The sequence below is a fragment of the Panthera onca genome, chromosome D2 (assembly GCF_046562875.1).
Source record: "Panthera onca isolate mPanOnc1 chromosome D2, mPanOnc1 haplotype 2, whole genome shotgun sequence".
Lineage (NCBI taxonomy): Eukaryota > Metazoa > Chordata > Mammalia > Carnivora > Felidae > Panthera > Panthera onca.
This window is the reverse complement of record NC_138349.1, coordinates 15,402,302-15,430,240: the sequence shown is the minus strand read 5'-3', so window position 1 is coordinate 15,430,240 and position 27,939 is coordinate 15,402,302. Positions and strand designations below refer to the sequence as shown.

Genomic DNA, 27,939 nt, shown 5'->3' with positions numbered 1-27,939 from the left:
AGAAACATGGGCCAATACAAAGTCTTATAACCCTGAGCCCCTGTATTCATATTAGCTATCATTCAGCAGAGCAATACACCACTCAAGGGTATGGTCATATCACAGTTAAAGCAATACTAGCATAAATTATTTATATATATAGCAGTCCTTCAAGTTAGAAGTGGCTATGCAAAGTGAGGCTGTAATATAATTTATTAGAAAGTTGTAAGTGCAGTTTAGCAATTCTTGGGGGGTGGTCTTCCAGCTCTGAGTAAAAAAGACTGAATTTCCAACCCCATTCTCATCCTTCACCTACTCTTACATAAAACATTGGACCCATTAAAAAAAATGTGCTCAATAGATTGGGCAGATTACATATACTGCAAACAAAAATATTCCACAATCTGTGATGCACAGTACGGTATTTTTGAGTACTGTCAAAGACTTTTAATACTCACTATAATATATATGTTAAACTATTAATGTTTAATGAGTAACATAAAACTAATATTAATATCTTAATACTGATTACTCATAACAACAAAAAGCTTATTATAATGCTTTTGTCTCCTTATTCTAACTTTTTAGGTCACCTTCAAGCACTTTTTTGTGTCTGGAAGTATGCAATGGTTATTTTCTTAGTTTTCTTTAAATATTTTATTAGGATGTAGTTCCCCATGACAGTTTTTATTACGTTAAATTTATGTTTCTGTAATACATTTTTTGCTTACATTTCATGTAAAATCAGTTACTAATTTAACCTTTATTTCCTCCTCCTTTCTATTGATAGATAATCTGATGAGGTTTATATCCTCAAGGGAATAACTGACTGTAAGAACTCTATAAAATGCTGTTAAATCAAATGGAAATCTCATAAAGTGATATCTCAGATATTAGAAGTGTAGTGCTAGATATTTTGTATGTAGAATCAGAGAAACTAATAATGTTATACTTTGGCCAAGTACACGTTTTCACACTTTGCTTTCTTAGAAAATAAAATAGCAACTAGGTAAAAATTTAGGATATTAAATCTGAAAACTTACATCAAATCTTAATATACATTTTCCTTTTACACAAGGCCATAATTCTATACTATTCATACAAAACACCTTTGTTGATACTTAAACCTTATAATTTTGTTCATGTTTATTGTAAGCCCCTTTTAATTTTTAGTTTATGAAGAAAGGTTGTGCATTAACCATTTATGTCATATAAAAATGGGCAGACTAAATATCATATAGGTAAGGTGTATGTGCAATTTTTCATGGAGAAGGAGTCATTATTTCTTAAGGTCCTTTTGTTTTTTTTATCTCCAATACATCTTAGAAAACAAAAGCAAAATTAACATTATTTCATTTTTCCCCATTTCCTGATGGAAAATTTATCTTAGAAAGAAAATCTCTATTCTGTGAAAAACTGGTTCAACAAATGTTGACCAAACTTAACTGCTGCAAAGCAGTAAGGGAGAGGGATATGGAAAGCCATTGTCTCTATCTTCCAGAAATTTACAGACCAAAAGGAAATATAAGACATGTAAAAATGTGTCTAATAAAAAATACAGTGTGATTAATGCCAAAAGAAAAACAGACACAAAGAATAGGGAAAAAAAGAATTCAAAACTCAGGACATTGATAAATGTTTCATGAGCGATTATGGTGGAAGATCTTGGCCTTTGAAAGTAGGTAAAATGTCAATAAACAGAGACAAGAGTAGGTTTGAAATGTGAAGAGCAAAAAGACCGCCACACTGCAGGACCAGTAAGAGCAAAAGGCAGACACAGGAAAGAGTGTTGTATGTGTGTGCAGCAGTAGGAAGGCAGGATTAGCTTGCTGGAGAAGGAATTGTGGGAATCAAGATAGAAGATATTATGAAAGTCAATTTAAATGAGATGGCAAGGATCACACAAGATTTTTGAGCAGAATTTTCTGATTGATTTTAGAGAAATGATACTGGGAGCATTTTGTAGCATCACTTGTTTTGAAGAATGACTGAGAACGAGAAACCTGTGGGCAAGTTAGGCCCCTAACTAGTTGCTGTCAAAATGTAAAGTAAATATATTGAAAACTGTGAAGAAGCAGAATTTGTAGAACTAAACAATGAACTGAATATGGAAATCGAGACTGGGACAAAGGGAAAGGTCAGAATGCTGGGAATTCTTCATACACACTTGAAGTAATGGGAGTGAGAAGGGAAAAGAGAATCAAAGACAGAGTGTAGGAAAACTGCTATAATTAAAATGTTGGAGGCATATTGAAGGAAACAAAGTATCAAATGACAGCTTGAGAAAGACGCAAATTGAAAAAAAGAAGGTATGCCAGAAGGGATGAAGTGAGAAAAGATGCCACCCATTTCATACTCAGTCAAAGAATGTGGGAACTGAGGAGGGGAGGTGAAATCTGGTAATTATGCAGTCATTGGTGACTATTGAGAAAGTCAAATGAATGGCAGAGACCAGACAAAAAAGGCTGGTTGAAGATGAGAAAGTGGATGCAACAAGGCTAGACTACCATTTTCACATTGATAATGTTGAAAGGAAGGAAGGAGTTGAGATGGTAATTTAAGAAACTGGCAGATCCAAGAGAAAGTTCCTATAGGAGAATTATCGAAGGGGGGAAAATGTATGTTAGCACAGAGGAGAAGTGAAAGCAGAGACAGGATCAAAGAAACAAGTAAGAGAATTATTTGGGAGAGATAAGAAAATGATGAGTAAAGACTAAAGGGAATTTGAGCAGTTTCATGTGATAGAAGTTTACCTTTGATGATGATCTTTTGTGTGCGTGTGTGGTAATATTGGAAGTAAGGTCACCTGCAGAGAGTACACTATGGATATAAGTGTGAGATTTAAGGATAATGGGGTGTCCAGGTGGCTAAGTCAGTTGGGCAGCCAACTCTTGGTTATATCTTGCAGTTTGTGGGGTTGAGCCCCACATAGGGCTCTGCAATGTCAGAGAATAGCCTGCTTGGGATTCTCAGTCTTCCTCTCTTTCTGTCCCTCCCCCACTTGCTTGCTTTCTCTCTCTCAAAAATAAATAAATAAACATTAAAAAAAAAGAATAATAGAAGAGATTTAGAACACTTATACGGGAGGCTCGATAGCAAGTGAAGACAGAAAACTGGGAGTTATCCAAGATTTGTCCTACCCTATTCTTCATCTATCAGTCATGGAGCCCTGTCAGTTGTACACCCAAAATAGATTTTAAATCATCACTTCATCCTACTACTACTGCTGTAATTTCAAACCTTCAAAACCTTTTTCCTGAATGTATTGTGTGTCTCTCTTTATGGTCTCTCTGCCTTTCTCTGCCTCCCTCTTCCAGCCTTTTTTCCACAGTGCTACCAAAGTGATCTTTTTAGGGAACAAATCTGCTTATGTCCCCCTGCTCAAAATTCTCCAAGGAATCATCTCTTATAGTAAAAATTCAAACTCCTTTGCATAAGGTACCATAACCTACAGCAATCCAGTCTGTTCCTTTCTATCCAATCATTTCTTGTTATCTCACTCAAACAACCTGATCCCCTCCCAACATCCTTGCCTCTATTTTTGTGTCTGTAATTCCCTTATCCTGTAAGAACTTGCCTATTTGGTAGAATGTGACTAATTTTAATAGTGTAAAGAAGGAGGAGGAGGGGGGGGGGAAGAAGAGGAGAAGAAATAGATGAAGAAGGAGAAAGAGAGGCAAAGGAGAAAGAAGGAGAAGAAGGAGGAAGAGAAAAAGAAGGAGGAGGAGGGAGAGAAGAGATGTATGAATAAGGAAAGAAATGAATGAAATACAGTATCTTAAGATGAAAAAAAGGATTGCTGAGCAGCAAGAAAAACCCAAAGGAACTTAGCATATGCAGTAAGGACAATGACTTTGTCTTATAATGACCTTAAAGCTAGAATCAGAAGTGAGGAAAGAAGGGTGGGGTTCACTCAGAGTCAGATACTGGCAAAGTGAATAGAGAATCAAGTTTGTGAGAGATTCTGGGATTTTAGTATGAGAACCCCTTTTAAATTTGATGTGAGTGGGAGTAAGAAGGTGATGGTGAAGGCAAAATTCTGTGTCTGGCAATATGGATAGCTCAAGGAATAGAGAGCTGAGATTAATTTGTTAATTCATTATTTTCTTGCTAATCTAACCTTTAAAGGGTTTCTTCTACTGTGTCAAGCTTTGAGAATGCAGAAATGAATATAGGAGCACAGACTCTACTCTCGTGAATAACAGTTTAATTAGGGGTGTGGGAGTAATTCAGTGTTTAAGATCTTAAAGAAATTTGAGTTGTAAAATAGTTGGGACTGCTTGATTTTGCCTTATTTAGTCATTGTTCTCAATTAGGTAGACCTGTGTTCTAAATACTCAGTTGTTTTACAACTTCTTTTACTTTAATACACAGAAACACACAAACAATATACCACCCTTAAAAAAAAATCAAACACTTTGTTTAGAAAAGATGATGATTTTGAAAAATGGTTAGAGAGGGAGGGAGCCAAAACATAAGAGACTCCTAAAAACTGAGAACAAACTGAGGGTTTATGGGGGGTGGGAAGGAGGGATGGGTGGGTGGTGGTATTGAGGAGGACACCTGTTGGGATGAGCACTAGGTGTTGTATGGAAACCAATTTGACAATAAATTTCATATTAAAAAATAAAATAAAATAAAATAAAAAATAAATTAAAAAAAAGAAAAGATGATTTTGAATGAACAGGCAAAACATCTTTTGGTAACCACAGTGGAAAATGTTGTTTAACCACTATGTTGTATACATATCCATATTTTATATACACATATTTTTGTCCTGGGGAAAAGGAAATGTAAATTATTATGTACTCTATGTGAATAAATACTGAGTATTACTAAACCTACATACTTTTAAAAATATATTTTTAGAGCAGTTTTGGGTTCATAACAAAATTAAGAGGACAGCACAGAGAATTGCCATATGTCTACCCAGTACCCCTACACAAGCACAACGTAATTTTTTGTCTTATAGTTTCTTGCTATAATATTCACTTTTTCAAAATTATTGCATTTTTAAGGTATGTAATATATATGCGGCCCTTGAATCTCTTTTTGAAATGATATATTATGACTTCTTTGTGTATGCTTTTGGGAATTTTTAGAAAGTACATTTAAAAAATAAAATAATTTTATCTTATATAAACTGAATTTCAAGCAGTTCCATATAACTGTTAATGAAGTACATTTTAACAAAGTACATTAAATTTTGATGGCCTCATTCACTCAGCAAAATTAATAAATAATTTAAAATTTTGAAAATGTACAGTGCACAATGTGAGACATTGCAGACAACACGAAAATGTTTATGCTACAGTCAGTGGTCTAGAAATTCCTATCCTATGTATTCTTGAATCGTCAAGGCAGTATAGTTGTCATAACACACATTATTACTTTTTAAATAATGTTAGTTTCTTTCTGATTAGAAAATTCAAAAATTCTAATTATGGAAACTTTGGAAAATACAGAAAGGTATATTATAAAAATCAAAAGCCTCATCCATACTCCATCAGCTCTAACAAATGTTTACAGCCATGTTGAGACCACGTCTATCTAAATTAGAATGTGTTCACCACCACAGAAAGTTCCCTCATGCCCTTCTGTAGTTGGTACCATCCTTCTACCCCAAAGCCCTGCCAACCACTGGTCTGATTTGTTGCTGTGGTTTTGCCTTTTCCAGAAAGTCATATAAATGGAAACATGTACTATGTAGCCTTTGGTATCTGGCTTCTTTCACATGCCTTCAAGATCTATCCATGTCATTTTAGGTGTCAGTAATCTGTTCTGTTGCCAAGTAGCATTCCATTATATGGATGTGCTACAATTGGTTTATCCAATCACCAAGGGATGGTGATTATATTAAATTATTATATTATATTATATTATATTATATTATATTATATTGTATTAGAAATAATTTAGATTATTTCCAATATGGGGCTATTGTGAGTAAAGCTATCATTAACACTTGCATACAGCTCTATCTATGGAAATACGTTTTTATTTTTCCTGGGTAAATATCAGCAAAATTGTGGGTCATATGGCAAAAGTATATTTAAATTTAATTATTTTCAAAAGTGGCTGTACCATTTGTGTTCCTGTCAGGAGCGTATAAAAGTTCCCAATGCTCTGCATCTTTATCAGCACCAGGTATTGTTGATTTTATTTTGTATTTTTTTATTCTAATAGGTGTGTGGTGGTATGTCATTGTTGTATTTGATTTTAAGGAGACCTAAATTTCTTTCCGTATAGATGAGGCCTGCCTACCCATTTGTAGGGGTGCATATCTGTAAATGTTTATTTTTCCATAGACGTATAGATGCATAGACATTAACGAGGGATATTCTGAAATAAAAGACAGGAAGCAGGGTATATCTAATATGTGCCTATAAAACAAGAATTCAGAAAGTGACTTTGAGAAAAATAGCTTTGTAAAATAGTTGTATTTTTCTAGCTTCTTGTGAGGCCCTCTTTAGTGAAATAACTCTATTAAATACAAAATAAAATATTAATATCGAAGATTAATTTTTAACACTTATAATAAAAAAATTAAGCATACAGAGAAATAGAAAAATGAATCATATCGCTTAGCATTAGCAAGTGGTGACTCATGGCCGATCTTGTTTCAGCTCTATCCTCTCTTCCCCCAAACCCCACCAGTGATTATTTTGAAGCCGAATCCCAGGCACCAAAGATTAAATTTTAATTTAATCTCTGAGTTCTTGATTTATCATATTAGCATTAAAAATAACTGTTTAAAATGTTTAAATTTTAAAAATTAATTTCTAGTATTTATCTCTAAGGTTTTACTAGTTTTTTTTTTTTTTTTTGGTTTGACCTATTTATATGTAAAGTATTTGCCAGTTATATTATTACAGGCATTTATTCAATAAGCAATGGGAAATCACCATACCTGAATAGAAATAAAAACTCATTAAGTGAAATTGTTTTGTTTCATTGGCATATCGTATATATAGTTTCTTTAATAGCGTTGTATAGACCTCAAATTAAAACAACTGCAGATTTTGCTTAATTAAAGGTACTACTAAAGTTAACAATATAGGCCATTTGATGTATTTTTTTACTTAGTATATTATATTTTTAAAATTATACATTGAGTATAATCCTAGGATACTTTCTTAATTCCTATTATAGTACCGATCTAATTTTTCTCATTTCTTCATTTCTCACATGAAGTACATAACCCATTTTAATTAAGAATAAAAAAGAAAAAGGAACTTCACATCATTAGGAATCCTGATTTTTGCCACTCTAACAAAAAAGACCGTGAGCAATGTGAGATTAGTCAGATGTGAGGCATGATAAGCAACCATGTTAGGGACCACCTATGACTAACTACAATAATTGGGGAAGTAACCTTGACATATTTCAGTCCAAGTATGAGTCTCTGTAGTTTATTATGTTCCAGACAGTATCCATTACCAAAGATGTAGGGCCAAATTAACTTTAATGTTGCTCTCTTCACAAGACATTCCATAGCTAGCAATAACATTAAGATAATGCTGTTAAAATAAGAATTTCAATTATAAGGCAGATGAGACTGTGAAAAACATGACAGCCTTAATGAGAAGTAGGAGTTGGTATTCACTTTGATAAGGAACATAGTTATCACAGATAGAAAGGAAAGAAAATACAGCCTATAGCCTTTTCTTACTGTGTCATGTCGTCCTCCATTGATAACAGCCTTGGGTTCAAATTCGTTTTTATTCATTTCCCAGACTGGTACTCGGATGATGATCCTGTGGATCTTTCAGCTGCAGTTCAAATACCTTCCATGTCTGTAGTGCTTCATTTTCCCAAATAGTCGAAAGCATTTCATCTTACGTGTTCTTACCTCATCTTTGTTAACATAAGAAAGAGAATCAAGAAGTTGGTCTTGCAGGTGTGAAAACTGGATCAGTAACTCAGTGGTAACGTTGGGAATAGATTCAAATTACTTGAAGATCATCCAGTGGTTACTGGGGGGGTCTGATTTTAACCAAGACATGTAATAAATATGACTCAAGTGCGGTATCATCGTATGTGTTGTATTACATATGCCCTTGTTTTTGACTTTACAGTGGTAGAGAAAGAAGGGACTTGTGCATATCTCTGTATGCACAGTATACAGTAAGATCAGAAGAAAAAAGTCTCCATTGATAGCTATTTATTTTATCTGTTTACTGATAGCTTGCCCCTAAACCTGCAAGCACTCCTATGCTAGCTGTCCTACTAACTTTGTTGGTCAAACCTGTGAGTTGTGGACAGTACAGTGTTATCAAGGTGCTCCTGGTGTGGTTTAACACAGAATCCTATGCCTAGGCAAGCTGCCTGGCAGCACAGTTCCCTATCCTGAAGCTTCAAGGCTGTTTTATACAATTAAGGAAGGATAAGAGGGCATCCTGCTCATCTGATTTATAATCCACTTAGTGTTTAGTGTTAGTCATCGGCCGCATCATTTTTGTCTTCCTGTTGTAAATTGTTAGGGATTATAGTTTTCTTCTTGTTCACTTTGAATTTTCACATTTCATGTGCAAATGCAGATTTTTCTTTGCATAAAGAATAAGCCTATATGATAATTTTGGCTATTTTTAGAGGTTTGGAACTCTTTTCTGCTTCTGGAAAAGCCTAGGTTCTTTTGGTTTTAATTCACCCCATATATCACCATTTATTTACCAATTATATAATTAATATAAGCATTTTTTCTCAATTCCCTTATAAATATATTTCTAATAAAGCATTTCCATCCATATTGCTTGCTCTAGAGCATGACCAATTTTCATAGTCCTTACTACAATATGCTGTAAAATACTCATAATGTTTGCGCTGTCTACTCTCATATTTACTTAATCTATCATCACAGGGAGCATGGCCGATGCCTTTAAGTGAACCAATCGATTATACAGCATTATGTTTAGCTTCCACAAGCAGAAATTTCATTTTATCCCTTAGGAACCTTAATTCTGGAAATGAGCATTCCATCTAGATTCAGAATGTTCATTTATTAAATGCAAATATATTTTAGCTTACATAATACATATTTAAATGATAGAATTATAGAGTAACAATAAAATGTATAAGGTAATTTATTAGCATCTATGATGATTTTAAATATAATAAAAAATGAAACATTTAAATTACAAATATTACAGAAAATCTTTCAAGGTGAACCACAGATCTCAAAGGCAAAGTCGATGTTCTTAAATTAATCAGCTAGTTAATATGTTGTGTAACAAACTAAAATATAGTACCATATTAGTGGAGAAACTTTGCTTAACAGATCTTACACTTTTTAAATGTAAGAACATACTGGATTCCGACCATATTCTTAATATTTCATATCTGTTTTTTATCATACTTATTTTATTTTCTTTCCTTCTTTATCACTGGAAACAATGAACCAACAATTCCAAAATAAGGAAAGCTGTTTTTCTTCTTGATCATTTATTTTTGTCCTGTTAAAAACAATCTTAACATATAGATTCATATATATAAAAATTAGTCTTCATACACAATAAAAAAGTGAAGTATAGAAATGGTAAAAGACAGATAAACAGTTGCAGTGTTGAATAAAAAACTATGTTTTTTAAACCTAATTATCGCCTTCAGACTTGTAATTAGTATTATCCCTCTTAAAATGATGTTTAAGACTGAGATTTTGAAAATGGTATTTCAGCTCTCATGCATTTCTTTTGATGGAGAATAGCTTGTTCAGCTCATTATTAATCGGTTTTAGACCTTAGTAACATGTACATCTCTCAGATGAATATTTTTTAGAATAGAAAGAGAAATAAAGAGGAATGAAATCAAGACCAATAGTGTAATCATTTTACCTCTAACACTAAGAACATTAAGTTTGAAGTCAGAAAACTTAATTTCAGTTTTAGTTCTACTTTTTACTTATGTGTACGTGACCTCCAGAAAGTAACTTAGACGTTTCTGAGTTTTAAGTTCCTCATTTATATAATACAGATCAGAAATACCCTCTCTGCCCATCATTCACAGTTTTCATTGGGTCAGATAAGGTTTGCTGCATCTAGATGGCAAACTCAAACATGTTTGCTATCCAAACATACAGTATTCTAACAGACTTACTGTCCAAGATTTTCATTTATACATTTAAAATAATGATTTATTGATTATCGTCATGGTGCAAGAAACACTGACAGACACTAGGGAAATAAAAGTGAGTAATAATACTACCCAACCACCTCAAATTCTAGTGGGGAAAATATATGAATACATAACAAAATACTCTAATTTCAGTCATTGATTTTAATTGACTTGTTGTTGGTGGACTGTTTTCCAAGTACAAGTAATTATTATATTGGGAAGAGATATAATAAAAAGAAAGATAAAAAATAGAATTAAAAATATAGATATAGATCTATGGAAATTTAGCATATAGAAAGTGGCACATATGAATCAGTGTGGAAAAATGGGCTTCTCAGTAAATGGCATATATTACTAGAAAAAAAACAAAGGTGAATTGCTCTATAGCCTCAGAGTGGCCAAAAATTTCCTATGACTCAAAATATAGAAGCAACAAGGGAAAAGATTAATAAAGTGACTTTATAAGAAATATTAAAAATTGTCCATGGCCCCCAATCTTAAAAGGTAAAATAAAATATGTGAAAATATTTGAAGTTTATGTCATGGACAGAGGGCTGATATACCTAGAACATAAAGAACTTTTAAAATTAAAGGGAGGGGCTCCTGTTTGGCTCAGTCAGTTAAGCATCCAACTCTTGATTTTGGCTCAGGTCATGATCTTACAGCTCATGAGTCTGAACCCCACGTCAAGCTCTACTCTGAGAGTCTGGAGCCTGCATGAGATTCTCTCTCTCCTTCTCTCTCTGCCCCTTCCCTGCTCATGTGTACATGTTCCCTCTCCCTCTCTCTCAGAATACAGAAATAAAAATAAAAAAAATGAAAGGGAAATAAAAATCCAACAACTCTACAAAAAACGGGCAAAAGATATAAACAGCTCACAGGGGAAAAAATTCAAAAGGCATAGAACGTGGGAAGATATGTTCAAATTTACTCATAATAAAAAATGTTATTAAAATGAACTGAGATCATCATTGATTGTCAGTAAGATTGTAAAAAATCTGAAAGATTGACAACATACTTGTGGTAGGTAGAATATTGACTCCGAAGGTGTCTACATCATAATTCCCAACGTCACATGGCAAAAGGGACTTTGTAGATATGATCAAATTGAGGATTAGGAGATTCGAAGATGACTCTGGATTATCCAAACAGACTTAATGTAATTACAAAGATCTTTACCTTATTAGTGAAAGAAGAGGCAACAGAGTCAGTCAGAGGAATGGGATGAGGGAAAGAAAGGTCAGAGAGGTGATTTCTGGCTTTCAAAACAGAAAGAGACCACAAAGCAAGGAATGTGGAGAGTTCTTGAAATGGAAAAGACAAGGAAACAAATTCTCTGGAGCCTCTGGAAGGAATACAGTCCTGTTGACATCTTGATTTTAGCCCAGTGAGACTTATTTTTTGACTTCTGATTTCCAGAACCATAAGGTAATAAATTTATATTATTTTAATCTACTACATTTGTAGTAACTTGTTACTGTATCAATAGCCAACAAATACAGTTCTCTAAGAGGAAGGTTGTGAGCAAACAGGCACTTTCATATCTTTTTGGGTATGGAAGTTGTATAGTGGCTTTGGAGGATAATTTTGCTATATTTATATGTATATACTTACCCTTCGATCCTGCAAACCCTTCTCTGCCACTGTCAAAAACATGAAAAAATATGCAGGAAGCTATTGCAGCACTATTTGTAATAGCAAAAATGACTGGTAACAGTCCATATATCCATCAATAGTGGAGTGGTTGAATTAAGTGTGATACAACATTGTACTATTCAGTCATTAAAAATAGTGTTCCCATATTTTCCTATGAAATGATCTCAGGCAATATTGTTAAGTGCAAGTAGCAAGGTAGAATAGATGTATATTTAGTATCTTACTATTTAGCTAATAAGGAGGAGAATATAAGTATAAATAAATACACACATTTTCTTTTAAAAATTAAAGGGCATGTATGTATGTTTGCTGGTTATTAATAGGGATGAAAAGGGAATAGCATGAAGGGAACAAGGATGGATGGTACTCTGAAGTGTACTTTGTTTTGTAGATCTGACCCTGGAACCATAAAAATGTCTTAAAATTACAAAGCATAATTAAATAAAAATGAGAAAGAGCCCACCCCACCCCCATTGACTTAAATAGAGATTGAGTCAGTGGCAAAATCACACAGAGAGAACTATTTCAAGTGATTTTTTTAATGTACAGCCTTATTATATATCCTTAGTGGGGATATACTCTTTTGACAAAAAAAAACAAAGAAATAAATTTTTATTAATTGTATTTTCAGATAGAATGTATAATTTATATTTAAATTATACTATAGCATAAAAGTAATTATCAATGTCATTAGGTATCAAGATTTTTAATGTAAGAGAAAAAAGATTTAAAAATACTCAAAGAAGTTAAGTAAAAAAACTTAATTTCAGTTGGTAATAGCACCATGAATTCATGGTATATTTTTTATCTTTAAAAAAATTCTCTGTAGGGAGGGCGCATTGATATTTTACACAGATCCCCCTTTATTGAAGATGTGTTGCCCTGCTTTTTGGAATGCTGTTGACTATCCTCAGATATCAGCTTTTTCAGGGATTACCATAAAAACAGAGAGCTGCCTTGCCCAAGGTCCTGATGCTTCCCAGGGCAACAAGTATAAAGGAACCGATCCTTGAAGAGGTATAAAAACCTGACCCTTTGGCCCAACTTGATTATTGAAAAACTATTCTTGCTGCAGATCTCCACATGGGTCTGCATCACAGTTTATCCCTTTCCCTCTATCCAATCAGGATTCCTTACTTTCCCTTTCTTTTTTTTTTTTTTTTTTTAAGTTCATAAGAACTCCATCTTCCAGAGAGTCTGCCTCTGGGAATAAATATATGACACTGAGCTGTGTTACCTAAAATTTCCTAGGACAGTGACCAACCCAGTAGCAATATATACCTCTTATATCCAGAATGAGATCTCTAAATACCATTCCCCATCAGGCATCCTTAGAGAAATGTCTGATTACAGGTCTGGGACAAGCAAAACACCAAGAAGCCATCAAAGGCTTTTTTGTCATTGGAAGAACTGAGGAGCCAATTTGAAGACATTCTCATAGTTCAAAGAGAGTAAAATTTGAAAAATTAACTAATATTAACAAAAATTATTACTATGACTAATTGAAACACATCGGAAAAGTTAAAAGGTATGCATTTATAAGGATAATAAAAATCATGTTTGGAGAATGCTAGCAAGTAATTTTTTGAAAGTGGAAAGTAAAGGGAAATAAGTTTTAGACTATTTTACCTGTACAACTTACATAAAAACTCTCAGTAAATTAAGAACAACTTCGTCAACTTGATGAAGAATACTGCAAAAAACCTACAGCTAACATAATGCTTAATGGTGAGAAACTTGAAGCATTCCCACTAAGAATAAGTACAAGGTAGGGAGGTCCCCTTATCACTACTCATTTTCAACATTGTACTGGAAGTTGTAGCAATGCAATATGACAAGAAAAGGAAATAAAGGTATACAGATTGGGAAGAAAGAAATGAAATTATATTCACACATGACATGATTGTCTGTGCAGAATATCCAAAAGAATCAACAAAAATATTCCTAGAATGATAAACAATTATAGCCAGATTTAAAGATGCAAAGTTAATGTACAAAAGTCAGGTGCTTTCCTATATACCGGCAATGAATAAGTGGAATTTGAAATAAAAGATACAATACTATTTACACTACTACTGCTCAAAATGAAATACTTAGGTATAAATCTAACAAAATATGTACAAGATCTGCATGAGGGAAACTATAAAACTCTGAGGAACAAAATAAAAAAAAGAAGTAAATGGAAAGATATTCTGTGTCCATGGATAGGAAGAATCAATACGTTAAGATGTCAGTTCTTCCCGACTTGATCTATAGGTTAAAAGCAATCCCAATCAAAATTCCAGGAGGTTATTTTATAGATATTGACAGACTGATTATTCTGATTCTTTGTGTGGAGAGGCAAAAGACCCAGAATAACCAACAGAATATTGAAGAACAAAGTTGGAGGCCTGAAACTACCCAACTCCAAGACTTACTACAAAGCTACAGTAACGAAGACATTGTATAATTGGCAAAAGAATACACAATTGTATCTGTGGAATGTAATAGAGAGTCCAGAAATAGACCCACATAAATATAGTCAATTGATCTTTAAGGAAGGAGCAAAGGCAATGCAATGCAGCAAAGATAGTCTTTTCAAAAAAAAAATTTTTTAATATTTAGTTTTGAGAGAGTGAGAGAGATACAGAGCGAGAGCAGGGGAGGAACAGAGAGAGAGGAAGACACAGAATCCAAAGCAGGCTCCAGGCTCTGAGCTGTCAGTACAGAGCCCAATGTGGGGCTCGAACCCACGAACCATGAAATCATGACCTGAGCCGAAGTCGGACACTCAACCGACTGAGCCACCCAGGCGCCCCAAAGATAGTCTTTTCAATAAATGGTGCTGGAACAACTGGACATCCACATGCAGAAAATGTGAATCAGGGCACAGAGGACATTTGTAAGAATGAATGAGTGAGAGCAAGTGAAAACCAGTGAGAACCATTGCCCTAAATGTTAGCCTAGCAAAGTTCTAATTAGGTATGTTCTGATTAGTATGTTATGTTTTATATACAAAAAGTAAAGAGAGTGATTTCTAAGGCATTTTATGATATAGTCAGTAACTTTAGGATTTTCTAATTGTGAACATATGAAATTGTTCTGATAAAACTTTAAAGAAATAAAAATGTGAATCTTAGTCATAATAAATGTGAATATATATGAGATGTTTTCCATTACCTATCACATATGATTTATTCAGTTAATGCTTTCCACAAACATTGCTCATCACCCTATTCTTTTTATCAAAAAAAGGCCAAATTTGTACTAAATATGTTTGTGTTTTGGTTTTCATTTTTTTTTATTTTACAAATATTAAGTAAATTTTTGGAGGAAAACATTTACTTTTATTTTAGCTCTAGTACATTTAATATCATCTCATAGATTTTTGAAAATAATTACATGACATTTTCTTCCTAAAAAGCAGTATATGAGTGAAAAATATTTTTTTATATTTTTCCACTGAATTTTATTTTTTAATGTTTATTTATTTTGAAAGAGAGAGTGCATATGTGCAAGTGGGGGAGGGGCAGAGAGGGAGAGAGAGAACCTCAGGCAGGCTCCACGCTGTCAGCACAGAGCCAGATGGAGGTCTCAACCCAGAACCGTGAGATCATGACCTGAGCCGAAATCAAGACTCCCGAGGCTTAACCAACCGAGGCACCCTTGATGTTGAATTTTAAATTAAAATAATTCCAAACTAATTTCCAACATACCTAAATAATATGTCTAGAAGCTTTTCAAGTACTGAATAAATTAGGAGCCTGGGTGGCTCACTTGGTTAAGAGTCTGACTCTTGATTTTGGCTCAGGTCATGATCTCACGGTCATGAGATCAAGCACTGCATTGGGCCCCACAATGGGTGTGGAGCCTGCTTAAAATTCTCTCTCTCTCCCTCTGTCCCTCCCCTGTTTGCCCACACTTCCCCTCTCTCTCTCTCTCTCTCTCTCTCTCTCTCTCTCCTCATAAAATAAAATAAAATGATTTGTAATTTATGTTTATTACTTTTTAGTGCATATCATTTTCTGTTATCCTATTACGCTTGATTAAAAAGATAAATATAAATGTTGTGTCATCATTAGTATAATGAAACTATTCAATTTTAAACACCTTTCTTTCATAACAAAACAGGTATCTATTATACATAACATTACAGTTTCTTGCTATCTATGCATAAAGGAAATGCATGTCTTATATATTGGATGCAAGATAACAAAAACAGAAGATAGTAGCTGGAATTTTTTGTTCCACTTGTCTGAAAGGTTATCAAGTAGTAAGTAATGCCAGCAGAGCATGAAAATGACCAGTAATTCAAGAATAAATTGGACAAGGTATAGTTTGTTGTATTTTTAACTACAGACGGCTGGTCAATAGCTGTACTCAATTTGCTGTTGTTTCCCCCTGGAAAGCTCAGTTTGTTAGCTTTAGGATAGGCTCAGTCAATGGATTCTTTTTTTACTAAGAGAAATGATCCATGGGCGGTCCCCCAAGGAGTAAAATCATGAGAAAACACACGCAGCCTTTCATGCCGTACAGCACAACTAGGGAAGTAAGACTCTGACCTATTTGAGATAGAGTTTCAAAGACCGTGCGTTTGGAGCTCTTTTAAAAAAATCAATTCACATTATCAAAAGAAAGCTGAAAATGATAGCAAAAGGCTGTATTTATTAGAAAAACCTTTGTTATAATAATAGATTATTTGAAGTGCTTGAAATTGGCCTCAAGTAATATTAAAATATATATTAAAGAAGACCATAATTATACTTTGTTAGTTTGCCTGTTTTGTGGGTACCTTTTGCCGTGTCCTAACAGAACAATTTGAAGGGTGGTGAAGACACACAGACTTGGGTGAGATAAGCAGAAACATGCATTCATTGGTAGTATGTGACTTGACTTAGGAAAAAGGATGTAGTACCTGGTGATCTCTACCTCTATGTATGTATGTATATAGATGTGTGTGTTGATAAAACACAAAAACCATAAATAATTTTACCCTGTTAAATACTGCTGACAATTCTTCATTTGGGCTAATGAGAATGAAGAGCAATGTCCTTTTTGACAAAATTGTTGTTGTTGTTGTTGTTGTTGTTGTTGTTGTTTTGTGTCCGATTTTCAAAAAAGAATTGAAGTGACTTAGAAAGAGATAGACAAAATAAAAGCACAGTTTTTGTTGTTGTTGTTGCTGCTGCTTGCTGCTTGTTGTGTTTTTGTTTTAAGAAAAGAGTGGCGTATTAGAATAAGCTTTGGAGTCAGACAGGCTTTGCTATAAATCCCACCTCTTTTCTCTTATGTTTGTGTTGGTAGGTTAATTCAGTTCTTTGTGCTTTGCTTCCTTAAACTAAAACAGACACAGGAATGGCTACCTCAGGATTGTCATGATAATTAAATGAGCCAAAATTGGGAAAATACCTAGCACAATACCTAGAAAAAAGAATGAGCTCAATAGTGAACATTTCTTTCCCTCTTGTTTTCCCTTTCCTAAGGGGATGGAGATTTCAAGGAAGCTTGCCCAGAAGGCTGTTTTCTCTCTCTTCCATCAAAGCATTATCTTTTAAGTATGTGAGATCACAGTAATGAAAGAGTATCCAAGTTTTGTATGAAGAAATCAGCAACATTCATTTATTCGCTGAAATTTTTTTTGAGCACCTACTTTGTGTAAGACACCTGGCAGTTGAAATGCCCCAACCTCTCAGCAAGAAGGACCCTTGCATTTCAGAAAAAGGAATTTAAAAAACAAAACAAACAAAACAAAAAACCCTCAATTTTCTTCTTCCCTCCTATTTTTAAAACTCTCAGTAGATATATCATTAGGTCTGAGAGTTGTACTCAACCTGACTGAGACCACACTGCTGACTTCTTCACAAAGTCTGCTTGGTCTTTTGGCAGATTTGCTAAGATTTGTGTGACCTCATCCATGATGTCGTTGAAAATATATAGATGAGACATATTAATTGCAGAAAATCTAGTACTTTGTAAGTAATAATGAAAGTTCAAGGTTAAGGATTCATTGATAGGATAGTCACTTAATGTGAAAACAAATGACACAGTGGTATAGAACTCAGTATCTGAGAAAACAAGTCAGGATTTATAAATTCTTTAGGATCAGCTTGGGGGACTGAAATTTACTATTTACTCAATTTCTCTTGATTAAAACATGAGTTGGGGGAAAAGGGTGCTTTTACATCCCATCTAAAGACAAGCATCTCAAAAATACTATATAAAAGTATAATTAAAAAATTACTCCATACTGTAGAAAGTAACTATCAATAATTTATATTGACAGGTTCTAACAACAGGAAAACATTTAAATTTAAGCAATCATTCAAATCATTCTGTAACCACTTTATTTTCTAATTTCTTTACTGACTTAGAAAATGACAGCTTATAATTTTTATTTTTATTCATTTATTTTTAAAACAGCGTTATTGAGATATAATTCACATACCATGCATTTCACTAATTTAAACTGTGCAGTTCAATGGTTTTTAGATATTCACAGATATGTGTGGTCATTACCACAGCCAGTTTTAGACCGTTTAGTCCACTTAAAAAGAAACTTTGTACCCTTTAGCTCTCATCTTTGTGGTCCCTCCTTAACTCCCCTGGCCCTAAATAATCACTAATCTACCCTATCCTATAGATTTGCTCTCTCTCCATAGGGCTTTCTGTTGTTGATTGCTAAGGGCTGCTATTGTCCATATGTTTAGTGGCTTCTCCAAACTAATTTTACAAAGTTTTTATTCCTTGTCATGTATGCTCACTGAAGTCTCTGTACTGTTATCTCAGTAGTCACCACTCAGTTGGTGGGAATGTAAACTGATGCAGCCGCTCTGGAAGACAGTGTGGAGGTTCCTCAAAAAATTAAAGATAGATCTACCCTATGACCAAGCAATAGCACTGCTAGGAATTTACCCAAGGAGTGCTGATGCATAGGGGCACTTGTACCCCAATGTTTATAGCAGCACTTTCAACAATAGCCAAATTATGGAAAGAGCCTAAATGTCCCATCAACGGATAAATGGATAAAGAAATTGTGGTTTATATACACAATGGAATACGGCTTGGCAATGAGAAAGAATAAAATATGGCCTTTTGTAGCAACGTGGATGGAAGTGGAGAGTGTTATGCTAAATGAAATAAGTCATATAGAGAAAGACAGATACCATGTTTTCACTCTTAGGTGGATCCTGAGAAACTTAACAGAAGACCATGGGGGAGGGGAAGAAAAAAAAAAGAGAGGAAGGGAGGCAAACCATAAGAGACTCTTAAAAACTGAGAATATACTGAGGGTTGACGGGGGATAGGAGGGAGGGGAAAGTGGGTGATGGGCATTGAGGAGGGCACCTGTTGGGATGAGCACTGGGTGTTGTATGGAAACCAATTTGACAATAAATTACATATTAAATAAATAAATAAACAAATAAATAAATAAAAGAGAAAAAACAAAAAACCAACCCCCTTGGTCTTTGCATATTGGCTCTGAGCTAGGATACTTTTTCAGTGCTCAAGCCAAGCTACCTACAACTCTGCCTTAGCCTTCACCTCCTGCCTTTTTAATTTTGTCTCAAAAGACAAAAGTCTTTTCTGAGCATGGGTCCAAACCTAGTCATGCACGTTGCACTCCAGCTTCTCCTGCATACTTCAGAGCTCTTCACAGTTCTCCCAAGAATCTTCCTTCCTCAGCCTCCTCATACTTAGGCTTTTTGGGTCTGTCTGCTGTTTGCCTCATCCTTTATTCCATGCCCCAGGCAACAATGGGTAGCATATATCTTTAAATGTTTCCATCAGATGTCACCCAGAAACCATTCCACATAGAGGGGCAAAATGAAGGTCAGTCTCTGTGTTGACAGTCTCTGTGTGACTCCTTAGGGAATCAGCTGATCAGTTTTTGAGAACAAGGTCTATATTGCTTTTCCTAGCACCAGGGACACGGGCCATTGTCCACAGGAGTAGAGAATGCTAGTCAGGTAACCAAAACCCATACAATGCTTCTTACCAAAATTCAATGGCTTCTTTCTTCATTAAGCACTCCTTGATAGACACAGTTTTCGATTAGATTCCAGAGTTTCAAAAAAGTTGACTCTGTCCATTTTTATCAGCTTAATTCTTGCTAGAGAGACCATGTCTTACAAGAGACCAATACTTGGAACTCCTTATTATGCTAAATCCTTGATGTTACTTCTGCTGCAAGTACTTTGGAGAACAGTTTGGCCCTATGTAGCAAATCTAAAAATACACAAACCAGCAATTCTGCTCCTCATTATTTACCTTGGAATGGTGATTCTTAACTGGGACAATTTTGCCTCTTAAGTAACATTTGGGAACATCTGGAGACATTCTCGGCTTTCACAATGGTGAGCATGCCACTGGCATCTAGTGAGTGAAAGCCATGGATGCTGTTAAACATCCTGCAACACATAAGACAGTCCCCTCCTCACCTACATCAAAGAATGATCTAGAAAAATTTAACAAACTTTAGGAAACTTTCATTTAGGGAAATGAGTGCTCATATGCACAGGGAGATGTTCATAACTGCCTTGTTTATAATAGTCCTAAACAGGAAGTGATTCAAACAACCCAAATACCTATCAACAGTGGAATGGATATATTCCTGTGTAAACATTTGGTAGAATACTTTATAACAATGAAAATGAATGAACTATAAAAATTATATGAAGAAAAGCAAGAAACTGTTTCCCTAAGTAGATAGTGTTCTTATCAAAAAGGGGAAGAGGGGGGCGCCTGGGTGGCTCAGTCGGTTAAGCGTCAGACTTCAGCTCAGGTCACGATCTCCCGGTCCGTGAGTTCGAGCCCCCCATCGGGCTCTGGGCTGATGGCTCAGAGCCTGGAGCCTGCTTCTGATTCTGTGTCTCCCTCTCTCTCTGCCCCTCCCCCGTTCATGCTCTGTCTCTCTCTGTCTCAAAAATAAACAAACGTTAAAAAAAATTAAAAAAACAAAAAGGGGAAGAGGTTAAGATGGGAAAGGACACATGAGATCTTCTGGGATCCTGGCAATGTTCTATTTCTTGAATTGGGTGGTATTTACATCAATGTTCAATTTTTTAAAACTGTACACTAATATTTTACTACTTCCATTTTACTGCTTTGAGATATAATTTATATACAATATTATTACAGGTGTACAGCATAGTGATTTGACATTTGTATACATTGTGAAATGATCACCACAATAAGTCTACTTATCATCTGTCACTACACAAAACTGTTATAATACTATAGACTATATTCCCCATGTTGTATATCTCCGTGACCTATATATTTTATAACTGGAAGTTTGTACTTCTTGATTACTTTCACTCATTTCATCCCCACAAACCCACTCCATCTCGCAACCACCAATCTGTTCTCATTCTTTATGAGTCTGGGTCTTATTTTGTTTTGTTTATTTATTTCTTTAGTTTTTCAGATTCCACGTATAAGTGAAATGAAATCATGCAGAATTAGCCTTTATCTGACTTATTTAATAGCATAAAACCCTCTAGGTTTATATTAGTTAAGTGTTAAGTTATATATGAATACATACATATATATGTTTGTATATATATGAAATCAGGGAGTGGGATACTTCCAAGTTTGTTCTTCTTTCTTGATAATGTTTTGGCCATTTGGGGTCTTTCATGGTTTTATATAAATTTTAGAATTATTTGTTCTAGTTCTTTGAGAAATTCCATTGGACTTTGGATAAGAATTGCATATATGTGTGTGTGTGTGTGTGTGTGTGTGTGTGTGTGTGTATGAATTATATCTGTATCTATACGTGTGTATCTATCTATATCTATATACCTATATTATATCTATCTACCTCTCTATATATCTAGATAGATAGATAAAATATGGCAGTTTCTTTATCCATTTATCCATTGATGGACACTTGGGCTGTTTCCATATCTTGGCTATTGTAACTAATGATGCAGTGAACATTAAGGTACATACATCTTTTTGATTTAGTGGTTTTGTTTTATTCAGACAGACACCCATTAGTAGAATTGCTGGATCATATACTAGTTATATTTTTAATTTTTTTTGAGAAACTGTTTTCCATACTGGCTGCTCAAATTTACATTCTCACCACAGTGTATAAGGATTTCCTTTTCTCTGTATTATCGCTAACACTTTTTTTTTTTTTTTAACTATAGCCATTCTGACAGGCATAAAATGATACCTCATTGTGGTTTTGATTTTCATTTCCCTGGTGATTAGTGTTGTTGAACATCTTTTCATGTGCCTGTTGGCTATCTGTATGTCTTTGGAAAAAATGTCTTTTTCAGTCCTCTGTCCATTTTTAAGTTGGATTGTTTGGTTTTTTTTTTTTGTTATTGAACTGTAGGAGTTCCTTATACATTTTGGATATATTAACTCCTTGCTGGATACATGCTTTCCAAAAATCCTCTCATCAGTAACTTGCCTTTTCATTTTGTTGATGGTTTCTTTCATTCCACAGAAGCTTTTTAGTTTGATATACTCTCATTTGTTTATTTTTGCTTTTGTTTCCCTTGCCTTTGAAGTCATATCTAAAAAAACACTGCTAACACCATTGTCAAGGAACTTACCTCCTATGTTTTTTTCTAGGAGTTTTATGGTTTTAGGCCTTACACTCAAGGATTTAACCCATTTTGAGTTAATTTTTATGTATGGTGTAAGACGGTGTCCAGTTTCATTCATTTGTATGTACCTCTCCAGTTTTCCAAGTACTATTTATTGAAAATAGTACCCTTTCCTCATTATATATTCTTGGCTCTTTTGACATATATTGATGATATATGTGTGGGTTTATTTCTGGATTCTTTATTCTGTCCCATTAATCTATATGTCTGTTTTTATGACAATACCATACTGTTTTGATTACTATAACCTTGTAATACAGTTTCAAATCAGGAATTGTGATACGTACAGCTTTGTTCTTCTTTCTCAAGATTTTTTTGGCCATTCAGGGTCTTTGGTGGTTTTATATAAATTTTAGAATTATTTTTTCTAGTTCTGTGAGAAATGCCATTGGAATTTTGACAGGAATTGCATTGAATCTGTAGATTGCTTTGGGTAGTTTGGATATTTTAGCAATATTGATTCTTATAATCAATTAGCTTACAATATCTTTCCACTTATTTGTGTCATCTTCAATTTCTTTCATTAATGTCATAGTTTTCAGTGTCCAGATCTTTTATCTCTTTGGCCTTTTATTCCTAGGTATTTTTCTCTTTCATGTGATTATTTACCAAATTGTTTTCTTGATTTCTCTTTTTGATAGTTCATATTAGTGTATAGAAACACCACAGACTTTTGCATAACAATTTTGTATCCTGGAGCTTTACTGAATTTATTTATTAATTCTAATAATTTTTGATGGAATCTTTATGATTATGTATTTATAGAATTGCAAAAAAAAAAAGGGACATTTTTCTTCTTCCTTTAAATTTGGATGCCTTTTTTTTTTTTTACTGATTGGTCTGGTTGGGACTTAAGATACTATGTTGAATAAAAGTGGTGAAAGTGTGCACCCTAGTCTTGTTCCTGATTTTAGAGGAAAAGCTTACAGCTTTTCACTGTTGAGTATAATATCAGCTGTGGGTTTGTCATAGATGGTTTTGTTATGTTGAGGTACATTACCTCTATACCCACTTCATTATTGTTTTAAATCATAAATGTATGTTGAATTTTGTCAAATACTTTCTTTTCAAATGTCTATTGAGATGATCACATAATTTTTATTTTTCATTTTGTTAATGTGGTATATCAGGTTGATAGATTTGAAGATGTTGAATTATCCTTACATCCCTGGAATAAATCTCACTTGATTATGGTGTATATCCTTTTAATGTGTTGATGATTTCAGTTTGCTAATATTTTGTTGAGGAATTTTACATGTATGTTCATCAAGGATATGAGCCTATAGGGTTTTTTTGCTTGTTTTGTTTTGTTTGTTTATTTGTTTGTTGGTGTCCCTGTCTGTATTTGACATCAAGGAATTGCTGGCCTTGTAAAATGAGTTGGGAAGCATTCCCTTCTCTTCAATTATTAGGAAGGGTTTGAAAAGGATAGGTATTAAATCTTTTTGAATGTCTGGTAAGGTTCACCAGTGAAGCCATCTGGTCCTGGACTTCCATTTGTTGGGAGGTTTTTGATTAGTGATTCAATTTTTTTAATTAGTAATCAACCTATTCAGATCTTTTCCTTCTTCATGATTTAGTATTGGAAGATTATGTTTCTAGAAATTTATCCATTTCTTCTAGGTTGTCCAAATTGTTACTGTATAACATTGTTCATAGTATTCTCTTATAATCTTTTGTATTTTTGTGGTATCAGTTGTATCTTCTACTCTTTAATTTCTGATTTTATTTATTTGAACCCTCTTTTTTTGGTGAGACTAGATAAAGGTTTGTCAATTTTGTTTATCTTTTAAAACAGCCAGCTCTTAGTTTTGTTGATCTTTTCTATCATCTTTTTAGTCTCTATTTCATTTGTTTGCTCTTGATCTTTATTATTTCCTTTCTTCTATTCACTTTGGACTTATTCTTCTTTTTCTAGTTCCTTTAGGCATAAAAGTTAAATTGTTTATTTGATATCTCTCTTATTTCTTGAGGCAGGCCTGTGTTGCTATCAACTTTCCTCTTAGAACCGTGTTTGGTGCATTCCATAGATTTTGGTATGTTGTGTTTGTGTTTTCTTTTGTCTCTAGATTATTTTAAATGTTTTCCTTTGATTTTTTTGACCCTAGAGTTGCACAGTAACATGTTATTTGATCTCCACATATTTGTCATTATTTCATGTGTTTTTTCTTGTAATTGTTTTCTAATTTTATACTGTTGTGGTTGGAAAAGATGTTTGATGTGATTTCGGTCTTCTTAAATTTATTGAGACTTACTTGTTTTGTTGCCTAAATGTGATCTACCCTGGAGAATGTTTCATGTGCACTTGAGAAGAATGTGTATTGTGCTGTTTTGGGGTGGAATGTTCTATATATATCTACTAACTTCATCTGGTCTAATGTATTGCTTAAGGCTGGTGTTTCCTTATGATTTTCTGGATGAATGATTTATCCAGATGTAAGTGAGGTGCTAAAGTCCCCTAATATTATTATAGTGCTCTTAATTTCTCCCTTTACATCTATTAATATTTGCTTTGTGTAATTTGGTATTCCTATATTGGGTGCATACCTACTTATAGATATTATGTCTTGCTGGATTGACCCCATTATTATTATATAGTGCCCCTCTTTGTCTTTTATTAAAGTGTTTATTTTAAGGTCTATTTTATTGATATGAATATAGCAACACCAGCTTTGTTTATGTTTCCGTTTGCATGGAATAGCTTTTTTCATCCCTTCACTCTCGGTTTGTGTGTGTTCTTCTAAAGTGAGTCTCTTGTAAGTAGCATATGGATGTGTATTGTATTTTTTATCCATTTAGCCACTCTATACCTTTTGATTGGAGCATTAATACCCTATACATTTAAGGAGATTATTGATTGGAATATACTTACTGCCATTTTGTTGATTGTTTTCTGGGATTTTTTTTTTTTAGTTCCTCTCTGTTTCTTTCTTCTTCTTTTTTTCTCTTCCCTGTAGTTTGATGACTCTCTTTATTGTTATGTTTAGATTCCTTTCTCATTTTCTTCTGTATTTACTATAAGTTTTTGCTTTCTGGTACTGTGATGTTTACATATATCATGCTATGTTTATAACAGTCTATTTTTAGTTAATAGCAACTTAAAGTCGAGCACATTCCAAATACCCCCTAACATTTTATGTTTTTGATCTCACAGTTTAGATATTTTTATTTTATGTATTCCTTAGCTAATCATTATGGTTTTATTTAATTTTACTACTTTTGTCTTTTAATCATTATAGTACATTTATAAATAATCTATCCACTACCTTTACTGTAAATTTACCTTTTTCAGTGAGATTATTTCTTTTCTATGTTTTCTTATTATTAAGAAGTGCCATTTCTTTACAGCTGAAAGATACATCTTTACTGTTCTTACAAGAAGTAAGAGGTTGGTTTACTAGTGATAAACTTTTGCTTGTTTAGAAAACTCTTTTTCTTCTTTTTAATTACACATGATAACCTTATGGATACCATAGTCTTGTTTCAAAGTTTTTTACTTTTCAGTACTTTTGCATTTGTCATGCCACTCTCTTCTGGACTGTAAAGTTTATTCTGAGAAATCTGCTGGTAGTCTTATGGGGTTTCCCTTGTATGTAACAATTTGTTTTCCTTTTGCTGCTTTTAAGATTCTCTTTTTAACTTTTACCATTTTAATTATAATGTGTCTTGGTGTGAATCTCTAGGTTTACCTTATTTTTAACTCTCTCAGCTTCCTGTACCCAGATATCTGTTTCCTTCTCTGGACTGGAGACATTTTCAGCCATTATTTCTTCAAATAAGTTGCCTGCCACTTTTACTATTTTTCCCCTTCTGGGACACCTATAACATGAATGTTATTCTACTTGTTGTTCCATAGGTGCCATAATTTATCTTCATTTTTAAAAATTATTTTTCTTTTTGCTGCTTTGTCTAAGTAGGTTCCATTGCTTTGTCTTCCAGCTTGCTGATCTGTTCTGCTTCATCCAGTCTACTGGATATATTTTTCAGTCCAGTTATTGTATTATTCAGCTTTGTGAGTTCTGTTTGGTACTTACATTTTCTGGCTCTTTGTTGAAGTTTTTACTATATTCACCCATTCTTCTCTTGAGTTCAGTGAGCATCATTATGACCATTACTTTGAATTCTTTATCAGGTAGGTTATTTATCTCAATATGATTAAAGCCTTCTTCTGAGATTTTGTCTTATTATTTTGTTTGGAAAATACTCCTGTTTCCTCATTTTGCTGGACTCTGTATTTGTTTTTATGTATTAGTTGAAATAGCTACCTCTCAGTCTTCAAGGAGTAGCCTTGTGCAGGTGATAAACCTTGTGGTTCAACCTTGTTTTCGCTCGTGGTTGTCTCTTGAAACTTTGTGATTGTCTAAACTGCCTAATTTATTCTTGATATGTTCTTGTTGTCGAGGGTGTGCTAAGACCTGTCTGTCCTTCCATGGGGAGGAATCTCAATTAGCATCTAGTTTCAGGCTGATGGAAACCAGACACTCAGGCAGCAGCTTTTAAAGTATGCAAACATATATAGTCCTGTGGGCTGCAATTTTAATCCCTGCTGGTCTGCAGACCAGGAGATCTGGAAGTCTCTTCTGGGTGACCGTTGCAAAATTCTGGCCTCCAGAAGAATGTATCAGCTCCTTTTGGGGGAGGTTTTGTCAAGCTGTAATGAGGCCAGTGGGATGTTTAAGGATGGTGTCTCTCTGTTTATGTTCTCGCTAAGCACCTCCCTTAGCCTCTAGATGGGTGGAAAACATGAAGCCTGTCCCTTAGGCTGAAGCTCCAGACTAAGTAAATAGGCCTTTTTTCACAAGAAGACTGTGGTTGTGTTTCAGCCTGTTAACGTGTGCAGTGCCGGGGAGGGGAGGGGGGGTGCATGCCAAGAACTCTCTTTCAACTGTTACATCCCTGTGGAGCTCAAGAACACCAGCACCTTAGCCACTAGGCCTAGGTGATCGAGAGGCATCCCCTGTATGGATTGTGAGCACCCACTGGTTTTAGCGAGGCAGCTGAAATCTGTAAGGGGTGGGGCCCACTCAGCAGCTATAGAAAGGCAGTGGGAAAACGTCTTGACTCCGGGCACACGGGGGCTTCCGTAGTGCAGTGGGAGAGTGTCTTGTCAGTGTGTGGTGCTGGCTTTAGGCTGGGAGTGGGAGAATGCCCTGACTGCTCTTGCTAGCGACCCCAGCCAGGGAGTGGAGAAGTGTCACAAGTGCCCACGGTCACCAGTTTCATCTCAGAAGCAGGAGAGTGCTGCGACCATTGGCACTTGCCAGCCTCAGCCAGGAGTAGGGGAGTGTTTCAGCAAGGCAGCAGAATAGTGCCATGACCTCTCACCCGCACTTGCCTTAGCAAGGCGGGTCAGGTGTGAGCTTGCCCACTCTGCTACCCCCCAGTAGGGTAGAAGAGTTAAAAAAATGTTGTCTCTCAGCCCTTCCAACTCCAGGGAGAGATTCAACTGTCCCCTGTCCTTCCTGCATATTCTTTTAAATTGGCAGATGAATCTGCATATTTAGTGTAGGTGCTTTTGATTTTAATTGTTTTACTTTTTAAGTTTTCATTTATTTTGTTTGACAGAGAGCACAAGTGGGGTAAGGGGAGG

At 34.5% G+C, this 27,939-nt stretch overlaps 1 protein-coding gene and 1 pseudogene across 5 annotated transcripts in view; both read left to right on the top strand.

The window, feature by feature from the left end:
* Positions 1-27,939, top strand: part of ATRNL1 (attractin like 1) — a 774,559-nt gene that overhangs the window by 540,896 nt on the left and 205,724 nt on the right. The gene's annotated exons all lie outside the window — the stretch shown is intronic.
* Positions 1-27,939, top strand: part of LOC144613224 (FUN14 domain-containing protein 1 pseudogene) — a 44,961-nt pseudogene that overhangs the window by 9,650 nt on the left and 7,372 nt on the right.